The 19,490-nt window shown below is 32.2% G+C and overlaps 1 non-coding gene across 1 annotated transcript; it reads left to right on the plus strand.

Moving 5' to 3' along the window:
* Positions 1–6,883: 6,883 nt before the first annotated feature.
* LOC112095985 lies at positions 6,884–6,990 on the plus strand. Its single transcript, XR_002904145.1, has one exon. It is a non-coding gene; the product is annotated as a small nucleolar RNA R71 (small nucleolar RNA).
* Positions 6,991–19,490: the final 12,500 nt, after the last annotated feature.

Raw genomic sequence — 19,490 nt, forward strand, 5'->3', positions numbered from 1 at the left:
AATTAGATTCATCCTTTTTTTTTCAAACAGCATCTGCAATTATACTGCTTTATGAAACCAAAACAACCAAGAGACCTTATCTGAAAACTTTGAGTTGAATTTCACTTATCTCATAGCGTCTTTGTAAATTTAATAGTTTTTGCCTCCTTTTGTTTTGAATTTTTTGTCTGAAATAGTTCCTTGCACATAATGATCATCATATCCAAAACTTCATTATGCTTCAACAAGTACTCCACCAATCGTAGTTCATCTTTTTGATCGTCATGTCCCTTAATTTCATTGACATGCTAAAGCAAACAATGGGACGCATTTTTTGTTTCAATCTATCCAAATTGTTCTTCACTCAATTTGAACCAACATTTCTAATAAGAAAGAGACTATATCAGAAATAAAAAATCGAGTAGCATTTAGTTTTAAAGTTCATCATATCCTCACTTTCTGCAAGACAAAAGTCTGTAAGTTAGACAAGCTACTGTGGATGATAGGAAGAACTTGCTATCCAAATACTCAAAGCTTCACTTTTAAATAGGTCAAATCAGGAAATGAGGGAAAGAAATTCTCATAAGCACATTCAAGCGCCTTTGCATGGAAAAATCAAAAGATAGAAATCATCCCATAAAACAATTTGTTGCAATTGAATTTCATTCAATAACAAAAATTGTCCCAACAATCTATTTTAAGACAATGTCCTCCATGCTAGATGGCGTACAAAAACTAAAAGAAAGAAAATATATATATATATATAGAATGAAACCTAAAGAATTCTCATACGTATTAGATAGCCTAAAACAGAGTAAGAGAAAACTTACTGATATAATTCCAATAGATAAAGTGAGAAATTTGGTCTTGATGAGACTTATGAGCAGCTGTAAAGCACAGTTAGGATCATCTTGTGCCGATTCCAGAGCTAAAATATCTAATAACACTTTGTTCAAGGAATGTAGTTCATGCACCATATAGGATATTAAAATGTCATCAGCAATATGGAGATATTCAACATATAGAGCCCTAATCATAACATTGTGCTCAATATGAGTGAAAAAATAATCTTCTATGGTCACCATAAAAGCCAACCTCTTCAGTATAGAGGGAAAAATGATGAAGTTAGTTGTAGGACCATCTGCGCTCAAATAAGCCAATATTGACAAGTCTTCAAATGAATAGCAAATGGAAAACAGCTTCTCAGTTACATTGTTATCACGATATTGCAGTAAAGCACGAAGAATCTTCATATTTGAAAAAAAAAACATATTTCTAATAAGAGGAACTTTGATGACAAATTTTGAATCAAATCTAAGAACTTCAAGTGTTCTGGAAGTGTAAATACTATTTGGGTAACTCAATGCGGCATTGATTACCAAGATCAAGTTCAATCTGACGAACATTGTGTATAACTATAGAAGAAACCCAAAAATTGAAAATAGACAAAGTAGTTAGTCTAGAACAATAGAGAGAAAACTTGTTAATATTTACCGACTGACTTTGAAGAAGCACTATATATACAAATTCCTCAAACCCAGCCACTACAATATTAGTCAAAGTAGCGGGCCTTAAGCATAACCTATCATTGAAGCAAAGATTAAGAAGTGAAGTCTAAACAAGCTTCCATCTTATAGATAGAATGGAAGTCGCCACGGCGTATGTTATGGGTATATATCAAAAAATTTGGTATGAGATTGAATTAAGTAAATAATTGATCCTATCCTCAGCATCGTGATTGCCCACTCTTCTAAGTCTTTTGGATTTCTTATCATCACATTTGATGATTTCAACATTAAAAAAGTCCTAGACAAACTTGAGGAATTGTTGGGTATAAATTCAAATGCTATTGGTGTCAATGTGCAAGTGTACACAACAAATAATAAAGTGATGAGTATTCAAGATCGTCTCTACAGGGATTGATGTTATCAGATTTACTACATCAATATTAACAGTGCAGATTTTGTGCTAAATAAAAATAAAAAAAATTAGTGAAACTATTATACTAATTAAAATAAAAGCGCAATAAATAAAATACAACAAAGTAAATTATCACATCAAACTCAAGGACAAAACCAATGGGAATATAGAGTAGTTGAGTGAATAAACTCTCTTAATGGTATTGACTATGTTTCTAATGTTTGGCTTGGTTGCTGCAGCATCTGCTACAATACTAGGCATAATCCTTATGTATCATCAGTCATCGCATATTGGATATATTATATCTATATGCAACCTAATAGTGATCAGTTATTATACCAAAATAAGATATAGCATGACACGCTTAGGTTCTATTTACCCTACAAGGTAAATCTCTATGTCTAGTTCACCACTAATTTTAGATTAAACATGATCCTTTTGGGATAAGTTAAACTCAATCTATGAAACCCAATCTAAAACCAAGTATTACTCTGATATGTTCCACTAAGATAGGCCCTTTTATGGCTCTCTCCTAACTTTTATCATTAAATGGGTGATCAGCCGAAATAATGAATAAAAATAAATGTTATCAAAACAAAATGCTATTGCAAACATGCAGCAACACATATTTTCAGTCAATAAACCATCAAGATTATTTATCACTCAACTACAAATAAATTTAGTTCATGATTTGCAAAAGAAAAATAAAGAATAAAGTTTTGGCCATGAAACACATCCCCATGAATAAATAGAAAACACGAAAACAAGAGAATGATAAGAAGGATTGAGCTCCCAATTGATCTCTGCAATTTTTTTTCTTGTGCAGCCCTTAATCTCTCTCTTGAATCTTGTTTTTCTTTTGTTTCTTTGTGTTTTTCTCCTTGGGTGACGGCCCTCTCTTTTCCTTATGATGTGTGCTTCTTTTATAATTAAAATTTAAGGTAAACGGAAGCCTAGGTCGCGCATAAGTAAGATTAGGAAACTACAGATCGTAATTCTGTAATTATCCCGCACATAATTTTATTTGTCGTTATTCCAAGATTGCTATAGCAATAGCTACAATAACTGCACTGTTCCAAATTTGTTTCAATTCTTTTGTAGCTAAGTTCTTTTCTATCTTTTGCAAGCTTATTGCATCAGCATTCCTTCTTTAAAATTTTGGCTTCCGGACACCTACAATTATGCATATGATTTAGCACACAAATTATTCTAAATCAAACAAAATTTATTACGAATAAACTAAAATGAATGTTTATGCAAAATATAACAAAAATGCAATTAAAAACATTATTTACTCTCTAAGTATTATTGATTTAAGTATAAAAGTGTCATGATAACTCTTATTTTAAAGAGTTATCACACCCCCAAACTTAAACCATTACTTGTCCTCAAGTAATAACAACAACACTAACACTTCAATCACACAATCATGCAACAAATAACTTAACCCTGTCATCAAATTTGCAAGGATTCTTCAACCTTTAGATCTCAATCTTAATCATACAAAATTGCCATAGTAGTTCAGGTTTTAGACTTAGGCCTCATTCTGTCCAGAGTGTGTGTGTGCCACTTTGATCAAATTCCAGAGATGCTACAACATTAAACAGATATTGCATATAATTCATAGGTAAAACATAAATATATTCACATATGGGGGAGCAAAATTCACAAATAAACTCAAATTGTGCTACAACAAACATAATATTTTTTTTTTCAGTTAAACCCTTCAATGCAACATTGAGCTTTCATGTGAATGTCTATCACTTGTAATGATGACACCCAATTACTCACTCAAAGTACATGTCACAGTTGCTGCAGCAACACATTCATGATATTATATCTAGGTCTTACCTTTGGACGCTTTTGACTCAAGGCTGAACATGAGACTCATGAACAGACCAGATTACTCAGTGTCCTAGGTAGCGGACCTCTTTATTTTTCATTCCTTCATCACCATTTTTTTTTGTTTTTTTTTTATATATAATTGCTGCAGCACTGCTTATAGCTCTTGTTGCCTTTGGACTCAAGTCTGCATATGGGGTGCATACTCAACCCTGGTTACTAAGCAACTTAAACCATTGGAGCAGAATTTATTTAATAACAAGCACATGCCAATAAAAATTTTCCCCCAAACTTGAGATATTTTCTACTCTTTTTTGGTTTTTCTGGCTCTGCTACAGTATTCTCATAAAACTCAACCAAAGTCTAAGTGTCAAGACAGAATTTCAACCTCTATCTATAACTATCTCTACTTGGCATTCTCGTAAATATTGAATAACACTTAATTTATCTTTACTAGGTTTTCAAATCCATACACAAATATTAGACAACAGAGCTTCACACAACACACACACAAGCATAAACACATGCACTCAGAACAACCCCCCCAAACTTGAGTGGTGTTGTGTCCTCACAAGCACACAAAACAAAACCACATAAACCAGACATGCATACACTAAATAAAAGGACATGCAAAATGAATCAAAAAATTAAAACTAAATGAAAGAAAAGTTTCACAGAAAAAAGTAAAATAAACTAGCGGGTAAGGGTACTCCCCTGTTGCTAAAAGCACTTCTGCAGCTGTAAATGGTCACTTCTTTTTTGATCCACTTCTCAAACGCTCCTTATCATAAAATTTGATCAATCCATTTGCTGCTGCAAAACCAAGAAATGCTTTTCTTGTTTGAGAATCTTCTGTTATATGTCATGCTGTAAGTGATTCTGCAGCAATTCCCTCCTACTCTTTCTTCTTCTTCTTTTTTTACATTTTTTTTGTTTTTTTTTATTTTACTTGCTGCAATTTAACACAAAGACATAAAAAATTAGATGCACACTTAAAATAACAAAAAGACAAATTAAATAATTTAAAACTAAATTTAATGCTTTAAAGACTTAAAACAACTTCCCTTATTGGGTTGCCTCCCAATTAGCGCTTGATTTTAGGTCTTTCAATCTGACCTTTCTTGTTCGCTCAACTTGGATCCTTCAAGAATAGATGCTTCTGTAGGCTGTTCATCTTAATTCCCATGTAGTGCTTCACTTTCGGCCCGTTAACTTTGAATTCTTGTTGGTATGGAGTGAGTTCCCTTTACTAGATTTGCTCGTCAATTCTAAAAGGTTGCTTCTCCCCTGACCATGCTATGTTAGCTGCTCCACAATCTTCACCATCAAGTTCTTCAAATGTTACAGCATTGATTTCTTCCTCACTGCAGCGACTGTGTAATCTCTCTGCTACAACAAAGTCCACAACACTGATAAAATTACAATCTTTAATCTTATTGGAACTTTTCATGGCATCCAGCATATTGAATGTAACTTGTTGGTCATTCAACCTCAGGGTTAATTCTTTTTTTTTAACATCAATTAAAGTCTTTCCCGCGGCTAAGAAAGGTCTCCCTAGAATGATTGGCATTTCTTTGTCTGCCTCAAAGTCTAGCACAATGAAATCCACCGGAAAAATAAATTTATCCACCTTCACTAACACATCTTTCATCTTCCCTTCTGGATATGCATGAGATCTGTCAGCAAGTTGTAAAGTCATTATTGTTGATCTACATTCACCAACTCCCAATTGCTTAAACACTGATAAAGGCATGAGATTGATGCTAGCCCCCATATCACAAAGTGTTTTGCCACTGTATTTAGTGTCTATAGAGTAAGAGATTGTGAAGCTTCCTGGATCCTTCATCTTCTGCGGTATCTTACTCTGAAGCATTTGGCTGCACTCTTATGTTAGAGCAACTGTCTCAAATTCTCCAAGTCTTCTTTTCTTTGTCAAAATATCCTTCAAAAATTTTGCATAATTTGGCATTTGCTCTAGAGCTTCCACAAAAGTGATATTGATATGTAGTTGTTTCAGCACTCACTCCCAAGATTTTGCTGAACTGCTTGTCTTATTTTTGCTTATGAAACTTTTGACGAAAGGGTGGTGGATGTCTAAATTGTTGTGCTGCAGTAGGTTGTGCAGACTGCTTCTTTTTTGCTCTACTCGATTCTGTTGTTGTTGGTGTTGTAGCTTCCTCACCACCAGGTGTTAGATCATAACTTCTGTAGATGCTGTAGCAGAACTGTATTGATTTGCATTCTAAAAAGTGGAAGACTGTGACTCATTCTCTACTTGAGTGTCTTTGTGGCATTAGTTGGACTCAATTCTTCTTTTTTGGTATATCAATTGAACTATCAACTTCTTTTTCAGATCTCAAGTTTATCACTTTGCAGTGCTTTTTCCCTTCTCTTCTTGGGTTCTCTGTGTTACTGAGTAAACTGACCTAAGGTCTGTTGCTTACTGTTGTAGCAAGCTGTCCAATTTGATTTTCCAAGTTTCTCAAATATGCAACATGACTTTGGACAACCGCTTCAATCTTTACAATATAATCCTTAATTAAAGCTTCAAGGGAGCTAAGTTGATCATTGTTGATGCTTCTTTGCTCTTAATTTTACTAATAAAATCCAGGTGGTTGAGCGCATCTATTCTGTCCACTAGGTGCTGTAGCAGTCTGGTTATGATAACTCCATGAAAAGTTCGGGTGCTGTCTCCATCCAGGGTTGTAAGTGTTTAAATACGGATTGTCCTGGTTCTGTTTATTGAAGCTGCCCACATAATTGACTGAAGTTGGATTCTCAGGACAATTATCAAATAAGTGTCACTCTCCACAATAAACACAAGAGACCTCGACAACTAGGTTGACACTTGCTGGAGCAGTGGTCATAGCTTTCATCCATAGCTTTCATCATGTTTGTTAATGAAGTTACTTGGGCTGACAATGCTGTCAAGGCATCTACGTTATAAACTCCTGTTATTCCTCCTGCTGCAGCTTGTCTAGTTGATGGCCACTGATAGTTATTGCTGGTTATTTTCTCCAAAATTTCATAAGTCTCATTGTAAGACTTAGAGAATAAGGCCCCATTTGCTGAAGCGTCCACCATCAATCTAGTGCTTGAGTTGAGACCATTATAGAAAGTTTCCAACTGTATGCAGCAAGGAATACCATGATGAGGACATCTTCTATGTAACTCCTTAAATCTCTCTCATGCATCACACAAGCTCTCATCTTCAAGTTGATGGAAAGATGTGATCTCGTTCCTCAACTTTGCATTCTTGGTTGGCGGGAAGTATTTCATCAAAAGTTTGCCAGCCAAATCATTCCATATAGTGATAGAATCTGGTGGTAGATAATTCAACCATGCTTTTGCTCGGTCTCTCAAAGAAAACGGGAAAAGTCTGAGTCTCATTGCTTTCTGCGATGCTCCAGCAATCTTGAAAGCATCACTCACTTCCAAAAATAATTTAAGGTGTAGATGAGGATCTTCGGATGACAAACCATTAAATTGCCCCACTGTTTGAAGCATCTGAAACATCACGAGTTTGAGTTCAAAATTGTCAACTTAAACGACATGTTTAATTATTCCCGGATGTATGGCTTGAGGAGTCAACACTACGTAGTCTCAAATGGCTCTATCTCTATCGTTTGCCATATGAATAATGTTGTTGTTCCCTGGTTACCTTTGAACACATTGTCCATTCAGACCTTCATGTACATTGACTGGTTGTATCTCCTCTCTGCTGTTCAAGTTTCTCAAATTTTACAAATCATCCATTGCCACAGCAGCTTGTAATTCCCGATGCTCTCTTCTCAATCTCCTTGCAATTTTTTCAATTTCTGGATCAAACTGGAATTCAACAGATTTATATTTGCGCATGTAAAGGTTGCTAGATCACCTATGTCAACAAAATAAACAAGTAAAATAAAATTAAAAATTAGCATCGTTAAAACTAATTTCACAAATCACAATGAATAATCAATCCCCGGCAACGACGTCAAAAACTTATTGGGTATAAATTCAAGCGCAATTGGTGTCAATGTGCAAGCGTACACAACAAATAATAAAGTGATGAGTATTCAAAATCGTCTCCATAGGAATTGATGTTATCAGATTTGCTACAGCAATATTAACAGTGCAGATTTTGTGCTAAATTAAAATAAAACAATTAGTGAAACTATTATACTAATTAAAATAAAAGCGCAATAAATAAAATGCAACAAAGTAAATTATCATGTCAAACTCAAGAATAAAATCATTGGGAATATAGAGTAGTTGAGTGAATAAACTCTCTTAATGGTATTGACTATTTTTCTAATGTTTGGCTCGGTTGCTGCAACATCTACTACAGCACTGGGCAAAATCCTTATGTATCCTCAACCGTCGCATGTTGGACATATTATATCTATATGCAACCTAACAGTGATCAGTTGTTATGCCAAAATAAGATATATCATTACACGCTTATGTTTTATTTACCCTACAAGGTGAATCCCTATATCTAGTTCACCACTAATTTTAGATTAAACATGACCCTTTTGGGATAAGTTAAACTCAATCTAGGAAACCCAATCTAAAACCAAGTATTGCTCTGATATGTTCCACTATAATAGGCTCTTTTGTGACTCTCTCCTAACTTGTATCATTAAATGGGTGATCAGCCGAAATAATGAATAAAAATAAATGCTATCAAAACAAAATGCTACAGCAAACATGCAGCAACACATATTTTCAGTCAATAAACCATCAAGATTGTTTATCACTCAACTACAAATAAACTTAGTTCATGATTTGCAAAAGAAAAATAAAGAATAATTTTTTGGCAATAAAACACATCCCCATGAATAAATAGAAAACACAAAAACAAGAGAACGATAAGAAGGATTGAGCTCCCAATTGATCTCTGCAATTTTTCCTCTTGTGCAGCCCTTAATCTCTCTCTTGAATCTTGTTTTTCTTTTGTTTCTTTGTGTTTTTCTCCTTGGGTGACGGCCCTCTCTTTTCCTTATGATGTGTGCTTCTTTTATAGTTAAAATTTAAGGTAAACGGAAGCCTAGGTCGCGCATAAGTAAGATTAGGAAACTACAGATCGTAATTCTGTAATTATCCCGCACATAATTTTATTTGTCGTTATTCCAAGATTGCTATAGCAATAGCTACAATAACTGCACTGTTCCAAATTTGTTTCAATTCTTTTGTAGCTAAGTTCTTTTCTATCTTTTGCAAGCTTATTGCATCAGCATTCCTTCTTTAAAATTTTGGCTTCCGGACACCTACAATTATGCATATGATTTAGCACACAAATTACTCTAACTCAAACAAAATTTATTACGAATAAACTAAGATGAATGTTTATGCAAAATATAACAAAAATGCAATGAAAACACATTATTTACTCTCTAAGTTTTATTGATTTAAGTTTAAAAGTGCCATGATAACTCTTATTTTATAGAGTTATCAGGAATATAAATATTTACAGTGTTAAAATAATGTAAAAGGAAAAAGGTAAATTTGTTGGATTTAAAATGACTAGCAATCTCAACGACAGTAGTTAACCAGCCTTCATAATAAAGACAGCAATAGTTGAAACAAGTTCATTCATTTAAACATGCACTGAAAGGTTAGATGAGTACAAGTAAAACCAGTTCCTACATCATTTAAACATTGAATATAGTATTTTTCCCAGCTCCTTATAGGAAAAAAAAAAACCAATACTCCATTTTTTAAGTTACTATCGGCCTATAACTAATTCAGGAGCTAAAACTTTGCTCAATACAAATTTGAAAATATCAAAAATCCAACAGTTAATGTGTTTATATATCAGTATTAAATTAAGAAAACGTATTGAAACTACACAAATATAAAGAAAAAGGAGTTGTTATTTTTTTCTCCCTAAATCTTGCAATCCAACAACACATGCTAATATTTTGATTATGATAATAGTTGTTAGACAAAGAAATATACGAATTTTGTATTTTGCCCACTCTCCTTTAAGAATCTAGGAGCAAGGAATTTGATTTGAAATTGGCACGAAATGATTGGTGATCGGAGGTGAGGATAAAGGTTATGACCTCCCAAGCAGCGTCGGTTTGCTGAAACTAAATGAGTCACTAATTTGCTGCCACTCAATTGTAGAAAATTTGGGGGTGGATTTTGAGCAGGATGCTGCTAAAGGAGATGAAAATTTGTGAGATGTTGGGTGACATTTTGGGTTTTGTTAATTTAAAATTTTCATCAAAAATTTATTTGGGAAACCACTTCATTTCCCTCCGTTACAACTGGCAGTATGACGCAGTCTTTTACAGTTAACTTTTTTTTTTAATGTTGATTTGATTAGCTAGTTCAATTTTCTTTGTAAGTTTGTCTCCTTTTTCAAGGGTTAAATTTTTTTCATAAGAAATAAGTAAGTCAATTTAATCATCAAGAAATAAAGTATTAAGATCTTTAACTTTTTCTATGACCATTCTTTTAGGTCTCCATTCTTTTAGGTCTCCATTCTTTTAGTAGTGACCTAATAATTTTCTTCACTTTTTTACTATTTGAAAAAGTCTTTCCTAGGACTCTTAGAGTGTTTACAATATTTGCGAATCAAATATACAAAGTATGTATACTCTCGTTTTGCTCCATTTGAAATAGTTCATATTGTCTATACCTACTAATTTTCTTTAACTTGATAAGTCCACTCATAGATAACTTAAAGTTTTCTCCGAACTTCATAAGCATTAAAGCAACCTAAAACTCTATGAAATTCCTTTTTATCTAATACACAAAATAGAGCATTCACTGTTTTGGAATTCAGAGAAGTTTTTTTGTTTTTTGACTCATTCCATTCATGTGAAGGTTTTAGAAATTCTTCCATTTCTTCATTTTTATTTATAAGTATGAATAGACTATCACAAACAATTTCTCATATTTAATAGTCTAGTGCTTGCAAGTAAATTCCATCTTAGTTTTCTAATAATGGTAGTCATTTCCATAAAAAATAGAGATCTAGTAGTAGACTGATCTTCCTTAAAGGTTGAGTCATTCTGGGTTGCCATAGATATTTTACCCCAGACAAGTAAGTCCTAATAAGAGAACCTTACTTTAATACCAAATGAACGTCTAGCTAAACAACCTAAGAAGAGGTGTGAATTTTTTTTTTCAAATACTAAATAATAAAATCAAAATCCAATATCAATTTACAATTTAACTAGCTAATAGCAATAAATATAGTAATGAGTAAATCTAAAGAGGCGAGAGAAAGGAAATCAAACATAAGATTTTTACGTGGTGGTAAAATCAGCCTATTTCCACGCCTCAAAGCCAATCGCACTTGAGGATTCCAATATCTAAGGTTTCAAGATGTTTACAATTGACTTATAAGGTGTTAATGAATTACAATGAGATATGGTGACACATCCTTTTCTCAAGTATTTTCCACACTCACTAGCACTCAATTTTTAAAATGAAATTAAAGTTTACAAAGATTGCACTATGATGTAGGATGTTGTGTGTCGCGAGCAAAATACTTTCTGAAGACCATAACTTAGGTTACAAGTGTCTGTTTTTTGCGTATATTATATCATTTTAAAGCTTACAACAAGACAAACAAAACCCAATAATGCCTAAGCTATTATGTCTTGTGGTCGAGCTGAAAATTTTGCTTCTTTCCTATTTATTTTTTAGTTTTAAGATTTTTTCCTATTTTTCCTAATTCTTCTAGGATTTTTATCTTTTTTTTTCTAGAACTTGGATTTGAGTGCCATTTATTTTCCTTCTATTTTGATTAGTAGAATTTAATTATCATACTTTATTTCATATTTGCCTATTTTGGTAAATTCGCGATATTTAGGCTTGTTATAAAAAAGGTCTCAAAAACCCTAGTTTATTCATTCAGACTTTCAATAAAATTTCTCATTATTCAGAAACCTAATTTCTTCTTTCAATCAAGTTCTATAACATTTCTATTTCATTACACTCTTAGAGAGTATGTTTGCAAATGATAGCTCAAATATAAATCAATGAATGTGTGTAAGCAAATAAAAGCTCGAGACTCTTTCAAACTATGATAAAGATTTCCAAAAAAAATCGATTTGAAATGAGTTTTCCGTGGCTATTTATTGATTGAACAATAAAATTAGCTGTTATTAACTTTTTGACAATGATCAATTTACCACTTGTAATGAAGCAGATTATCGTTTGCTATATGGCAACTTATTGTTAAGAATAAGTTTGAATTTTTTTGTACAATTGGATTGCGAATTAAGAGTTGTTGGTTTACCATTTGATTCTAGAGACTCCACTGACTGAATTTGGTTTGCTCTTTACAATTAATCAGTTTTATTGTTTTAATGTTGCGGCATGCTATTTGTTTTTAGAAACCTTTCCTAGTCTTATCTGCTTACTACATGAATTTTAGGGGTTAGCCGTTTGAGTCATAGAAAGTGTAATTTTGATAGAAAACTTTTATGAAATTTAGAAAGCTCTTATTATTGTAATTAAAAACAATATTTGTTATTTAAAACCTTTTAAATCATTTTTAGTATAGTTCAGTAACTCATTTCATAGGATTATAATGAGCTTTTAAGTGCTTTGATTATGCATTCATATAAGCTTTTCAAAATAAGATATCTAAGCTTAATACCCTTGATGCTCATTTATGTCTTGATAAAGCTTTGTGCGTTTGAATTCCTTAGCTTATGAACAATGCATTTCCTATTCTACCTTTGATACATGATTTGTTATTTTCAAAATCGAAGGATTGTATACCTGTATAAGTCAACACTAAAATCCATAAATGGAAATAAAAGGGGAAGATCAGTAATTATATACAGAAAGGACAGAACATCTCGAAGCAACAAAAGAAAATTACCAATAGCTAGATGCGTATTTAATAATTTGGCAAAAAATAATGAAAACTTAGTTGGATCAGAGAAGACAAATGAAAATCAGCCCCACTAGGCAGATGATGAAGAAATTGAATTGCCCAATATATTAGTTATAAATAGAGAAATAGAATATGACGGAATTGGTAAAGTAGAGGCAACAAAGACTATATAATGCAAGAGTATCTGGAATATGCAATGTGGTAACACCAGCAACAAAAAAAAGGCTGATGGTTTTACAAGAAGGCTAGAAATTTACTAAAGGAGATTGATTCAGGGATTATGTCAGGATTGTGCATTATGCAGACCGTGCATTATGGAGAATAACAGGGATTGTTTATTTTGTGAGTGCTCTAACTTTAGATGTGATTGGCAGATTGAAGGACGAGGATACCAGGGTATCTAATTTTTATTGTCACTAAATATAGACCAAATCTCGATTATGTCTCAAAAGAGCCAATGTTCACAAAAATAACATGGTGGCTAGCACTATTTGCATATCTGGGACTATGATCAAGGTGGTGCAATGTTGTGGGTGAAGAAGGAAACTAATACAAAAACAGTTTATTAATGAATGCACGGAAAATTGCCCGAGAGATGGTAGGGTAATGCTATACAGAAGGCTATAGAAGATTCTACAATTTATTTGAGGCAATTATGAAGGCATATAAGTTGAACCATGTAGTTGTCAATATACAATGGTTGGATTCATAGCGTAGGTGCAATGAAATTTTCTTGGCATTATTTGAAACTTATTAGGATTCTTAATAAAATGTAGGAAACTTATTTTCTTAGATGGCTCTCCAATTGGAAGAGAATTTCATGGTAGTAGTCTAGATGCAAATGACACAATATGCCCGACATCATTTTCTAAGGGTACAGAAGAAAATATGGATACATGGGCTGAATTCATGGTACAACTTAATAAAGTGCTTATGTTCAATGCTGGAGAAGGTTTTTGCGTTATGAGTGACGGCAAGAATGGGTAGATGCTGCTCTTGTAGAAACAATGCCTAGGGTATCAAGAACATGTGCTAGATATGTGTACAAGAGAATGGCAATGCAATTCCAAGAAATATGTCTTGGCAGACTCTTTTGGCAAGCGTACCATAGCAACTCAGAAAAATAGTTTAAACTCAATCTTGAAATCATACGGAATGAAGACAAGGACTACTATGATTAGATTCGTCAAGAGAAATAGAATAACTGGGCTCTAGATTACACGCCTAATTGGGTGAAATGAACAAATGTATGAATGATGTAAGTGAGCATGTCAAGAGGTGGTTGCAAGATAGTACGATAGTGAATATATTACGAATGTTTGAAAGAATCATTAGAAGGATTTAGACTTTGCTTGATTCTAGATATGCATAATTATGGTCATGAAGTGATAAATTTACACTAGCGGTGAGTATAAACACCAATAAGTGCACGATAAGAAGGGAAGACATGCCAGTGGACACAGAAATTGGGTTTGGCAAGGTGAATGTGACATGAAATTGGCCTTCTCTCTAAGATTTTTATCATATTTCTTGCCTCAATTACAATACTATAGCTTTTGATCCAAAGAAAGGTTTTTGAATGCTTACACACATTGTCATGTTATCCTTATATTATTCAAAACTTATATTATATATGAACTGTCAATTGTCATATATGACAATTCTTTTTTTAGTTCAAGAACATACCTCTTTAGTAACGCATGCCCCAATTATAATACTTTAGCTTTTACCACATATTAGGTAAAATGATTATGCTTACACACATTGTCATGTTATCCTTATATTATTTAAAACTTATATTATATATGAACTGTCAATTGTCATATATGTTAATTCCTTTTTTAGTTTAAGAACGTACCCCCTTAGTAATGCATGCCCTTGATTCTTTGTTTTAATGTTTTGAATAGCCTCTCCGCTGAAAGGATAAAATAACTATAAAAAATCACGAAGAATAACATTTCCATTCACAGTTTTCTCATAATATTACACAAACAACAAGCCAACCAAAAATAAAGGATTTTATAACTAAAAATACTTTATTTCCCCTTACTCGTTCTACCGATTCAACAATAACATAGGTCAAATACTTCCAAGTAATTTATAAAATTAAATCAACAAATAACTTCCAAACAAAAATTAACATCATTTGCAGATTATATATTCCTATTGCCCATATTATGTAGGATTTCTAAAATCAAATGAAACTATGTCAATAAAATAAATTATTAAATTAAATTAACTTTGCTTTAAAACTTATAATTAAGAAACACAGTTGTACATGTTTTTCCATTCAAGTAGCTTGCCAGTCTGTTTACAGCATGACTTGCGTTTATGAATCTGGGGCCCATTGCTCTACTTTGCCATATGCAGCCACGAATTATTGTTCCTACTATAATGAAAGTCAGAATGAGATCAAATATATACGCTCATTATTACTGATCTTTATATGACTTCTAATCTGAAGCCCCGTCGCTTTTCTTTGCAACATGCGGCCACAAATTAATACTCCAACACACTCGAACTCAACTATGGGATCGATTATACATGCTAGTTATTCATAGATCTTTTTTAAAGCTTTATTGAAGTATCTTTATTATATTTTGATATAATTTCCCTCTCAATAGGTAATCTATAATCATGTACAATACATGTATTGTAAGTACATGTAATCCTAGCAGTCATAGGGAGGAGTGGCTATGATTATATTAGTTGGCTCCATGTTGGAGCAACTCCAATATAGTCCAACCCATAATTTATTATTAGATGGGGACCTACTACATTAAATTGTTAGTTCTAAATTATAAAGAGGCATGTCAGCTTTAATCTCGCCCCTTGATTAAGATATTGTGCCTAAATTTGTTTTTAAAAGTATGACTCTTGAATTATATATATATATAATTCACGCGACATTAATACGTTGATGACAATATGAACATTTATTCGTGTCACGGATTCATATGTTGAGATTTCTTTATACAAACATGATATGATTAATATACAAGTTGACACAAACATGACACATTTAATAATTATATCAATTTTTTTCATTCTAATCAACAAAAATTTGGGAAATTCACCCATCTAGGCACTCTCTAACTTTCGCTATAAAAAAGACCACACCTCTATTTTTGTTACAATATCACCTATTTTCAAACCTTTAGGATCAAAATACCCCTAAGATTTAAAACAAACAAACACAAACCTTCAAGTAATGGCCAAAACCCATCTTTACAATACTTCAACAAAATACACTCTATTTCACCCATCTCACATACATCAGACAAAAATTATTATCCAAGTATCACCTATCCCACATTCATGAAAAGAATTTTTATGTAAGCATTAATGACAAAATTAATTAAAAATTTAAAGAGCAAGAAGAAATTAAGGTTAATGTTTGTTTAATTTTATTTATTTGGGTGTGTTTGGTACAAAGGAGTGCTTTTGTTCATTTTATTACAATGTGGTACATAAAATGGTTAATGTGAGGCAATTAATTCATAAATTAGTAAAATTCTAACAAAATCCAATAAAAATGGGTGTCTCACTATCTTGAAGACAAAATCCAAGATCCGGGCAACAATTGTTCATCGTCGAGTAGTGCCCACTTCACTTAGACTTACAAGCACTTGTGATTCGAGTGACAAGTGTAGTTGTCTGGGGGATAGCACACCTTGTCCATATCATAGTATATTGGATGACACCAATACAAGTAGCTTACTTTTCCTAAACTAGTATCATTGTGTTGAAATTAATAGTGTCTTAGTTATTAATTAAAAGTATGTTGAAACTTGGTGATGAAAAAAAAATCAAACAAGATGAAAACTTGTGATATCAAGTGTGTGTAAACTATGACATATTAATTTTTTGTTAAAATGCCTCTAAAAAACTATTGCTCGAAAATGATTGTTAAATTGAGCTTAAAGAGAATATTAGCATAACAACATTTTGAGATATGGACACTGAAATACTAGTTATGCAACTTAAGAGGGGGTGGATTAGGTTATAAAAAAAATTATACAATAAAAAACACACTACAATTTAAATTGGTTCTTCAAGGAATATGAATAACAATAAATTTAACAAAGCATAAATTTAAAAGAAGTAAGGGAGAAGAAAACAAACACATGGATTTTTAGGTGGTTTGGCAAACTCGCCTACGTCCATGCCTCCAAGCAAACCATACTTGATGATTTCATTATCCAAACCTCTCAATGCTTCAAGTTCTTACAATTTAATTCAAAAGTGTTAATAAACCTTTACAACTCCAAGTGTTTCCCATGCTTACACGCACACAAATTTGATAATGAATTTGAAGATTACAATAAATATTCTCTTTTAGAGTGAATATACAAATGACAGTTCAATGATAACTCAATGTATGTAGATTAGCAAAATGAAAGCTCAAGGTAGGTTGTATGATCTGATTTTTGCTTTAAAAAACTTATTAAATTTGATTTTGATTTAAGCTTATATAGTTTGGACAAACAAACTAACCATTATTGACTTCTTGGAAACTTGTCGGATCGCCGCCAGAATGAGGCAGTTAGCCGTTATGCTGATGTGACAAGTTACCGGTATAAAATCTGTTGGTGAAAAATCTGTTTTTCTTAAAATAAAAATTTTTAGGATCAATCTCATACAATATATAAGAATTCGTAATTTAGAAATCGTACCTTGTAAATCTGAGAAGATGAATAATCTTTACTTTTTTTTTAGTTAATCAAGGCTCCCATATCACGATTTGTCACCACCACGCATGTTAGATCACGATCCGTTACCACCCTGTTGGTTAGATCACGATCCGTCACCAAATAATTTTCTGGGTTATGACTCAGGTTTGATCTGCACCTGACGTGTGGGTATCTTTATCACCACTGTAAACAACTAGCAGGAGAAAATTTTTCTCTCAAAATTAGAGAGAAATTTTCTTTTTCTCTGATTTGTATAAAGTGATTGCTCTCTACTTTTTAAGAGAAAATAAGCCTTTTTATATCTCTATCTAGTGAAAACCCTAGGCTCCATATTTTTATATTTTTTAATTCTATTAAATCAAATTTGATTTAAATTAAAAAAATAATAAAATCAAAACTAACATTACTTTTTCTTGTCATAGGGGCCCACCTTGTAAAATAACACAAGACCCCTTAGACACAAGCATATTATATGGAGCCTCCCACTAAATAATATATTTAGACTTTTAACCCAAATATCTAGTTATCTTGCTTATTAATCCAATAGCGGCGCAGTCAATTAAATGAGCTAATCCGGGGATCATATAGGTACATACAATAATGACTACAATAATTAGGCATGTAATTAAACTAACCCAATTATTTAATTTCAAATCTACTACACGAAAAGATTGGAATTGACCTCCATAATTGTATGCTATATAGGATAGTGTTTTCAAATAATAATTCGACCCATGCCACATTGATTTCTTTACTGCATAATATTTTGTACCACATCGTTAATTAAATCGATATCTCAACTGTCCAATCGATTTAATTACATCTTGTTCCTTGATACTTACTGGTTTTCTCTAATGATCATTTTCAACATACTAAATATGTTGACACACTCTGGCCAGAGAATTCTATGATCAAGTGCCGAAAACTTATCAAGAGATGTGTCGTACAAATTTTATATTGTTAATTTATAACTCACATACTCATAATTGCTCCCACCAAGATATTGGGTAATCTTGACCACAAATGTGTGTCGTGCCCATTGGTAACTCAAATGGAATAACAATTACAATCATGAAATCATAACTAACTCAAGATTAGGATTACAATAAAATCAATGCCTATGAGATTCAATAAGTCTGACAGTCATTTCAAAATTAATTAAATCTCATATGTGATCTTGTTCAATATAGTCCTACTACATCAATAAATTCATACATGATTAAGACAAATCATTCAATGAATTTATTACAGTCTATACCTAAATAAAGTGTCCAACTTTATTTATCAATTGCGAACATAATTTATTTAATCATAAGTAACTTGTATTTATGTCTTCTGTGAATCTACATGGTGATCACATAAATACATATAATATGATTAAATGAATTTTACTCAAAATATTAATGCAATTAAGATATTTGAATAAAATACCTCATTTATTTTATTAAGCAGAAAAAATTATTTATTACAATTAAATAAACACATATGCTTTTAAAAAGCATATTTTTCCAACAAAATCAAATTTGAAAATTTGTCTAAGTGGTTAATCGCTAGATTTGGTCGGCTAGCCGCCAAAATTTTTGGACTCTAGGTGATTAGCCACTAAATATTGGCTGGCTAGCCGCTACTGCTCCAAAATTTATAATTTTACCTAAAAATTTTTAGAAATTATACTATGTCCCAAAACATTTTAAACTTTTGCAAATAGTTCTATTTTCAAAATTTAAGACAATACTTAATGATATCAAAGATTTGAAAAACCTTTCATTTTAGTCCATATTTTTAAAAACAACCAATTTTATAAAATTACTCCTCTTGTAATTATAAAACCTTTAGTTTAAGAAAAATGGTGATTTATTAAACAAAATCTTTAGCTTTTAAAATGCTAAATCATGCATACATTAATCATACCAGCTTTACACAAATTTTAGCAATGGAGATTACTTGAGCTAGTACTTGTTCTTGAACGTTATGTTGTCCATTGAGTGTCTTGAACTTGATCTCACTTGATTCATTTGAATGAATTTTGCCCTTTAAAAACTAGTGAAATTGTAAAATATAATGACACATGTTTGTTATCATCAAAATTACAGTTTGTATAGCCATTTAGGTTAACAGACATGCGGGTCGTGTTGCCCAAGAATGGCATGAGCATTTTCCCATATCAATCTTAGTTAACGCGAGCATTATACTTGCATCGCCTAGAT

The sequence above is a fragment of the Citrus clementina genome, unplaced genomic scaffold (assembly GCF_000493195.1).
Source record: "Citrus clementina cultivar Clemenules unplaced genomic scaffold, Citrus_clementina_v1.0 scaffold_1, whole genome shotgun sequence".
Taxonomy (NCBI): domain Eukaryota; kingdom Viridiplantae; phylum Streptophyta; class Magnoliopsida; order Sapindales; family Rutaceae; genus Citrus; species Citrus x clementina.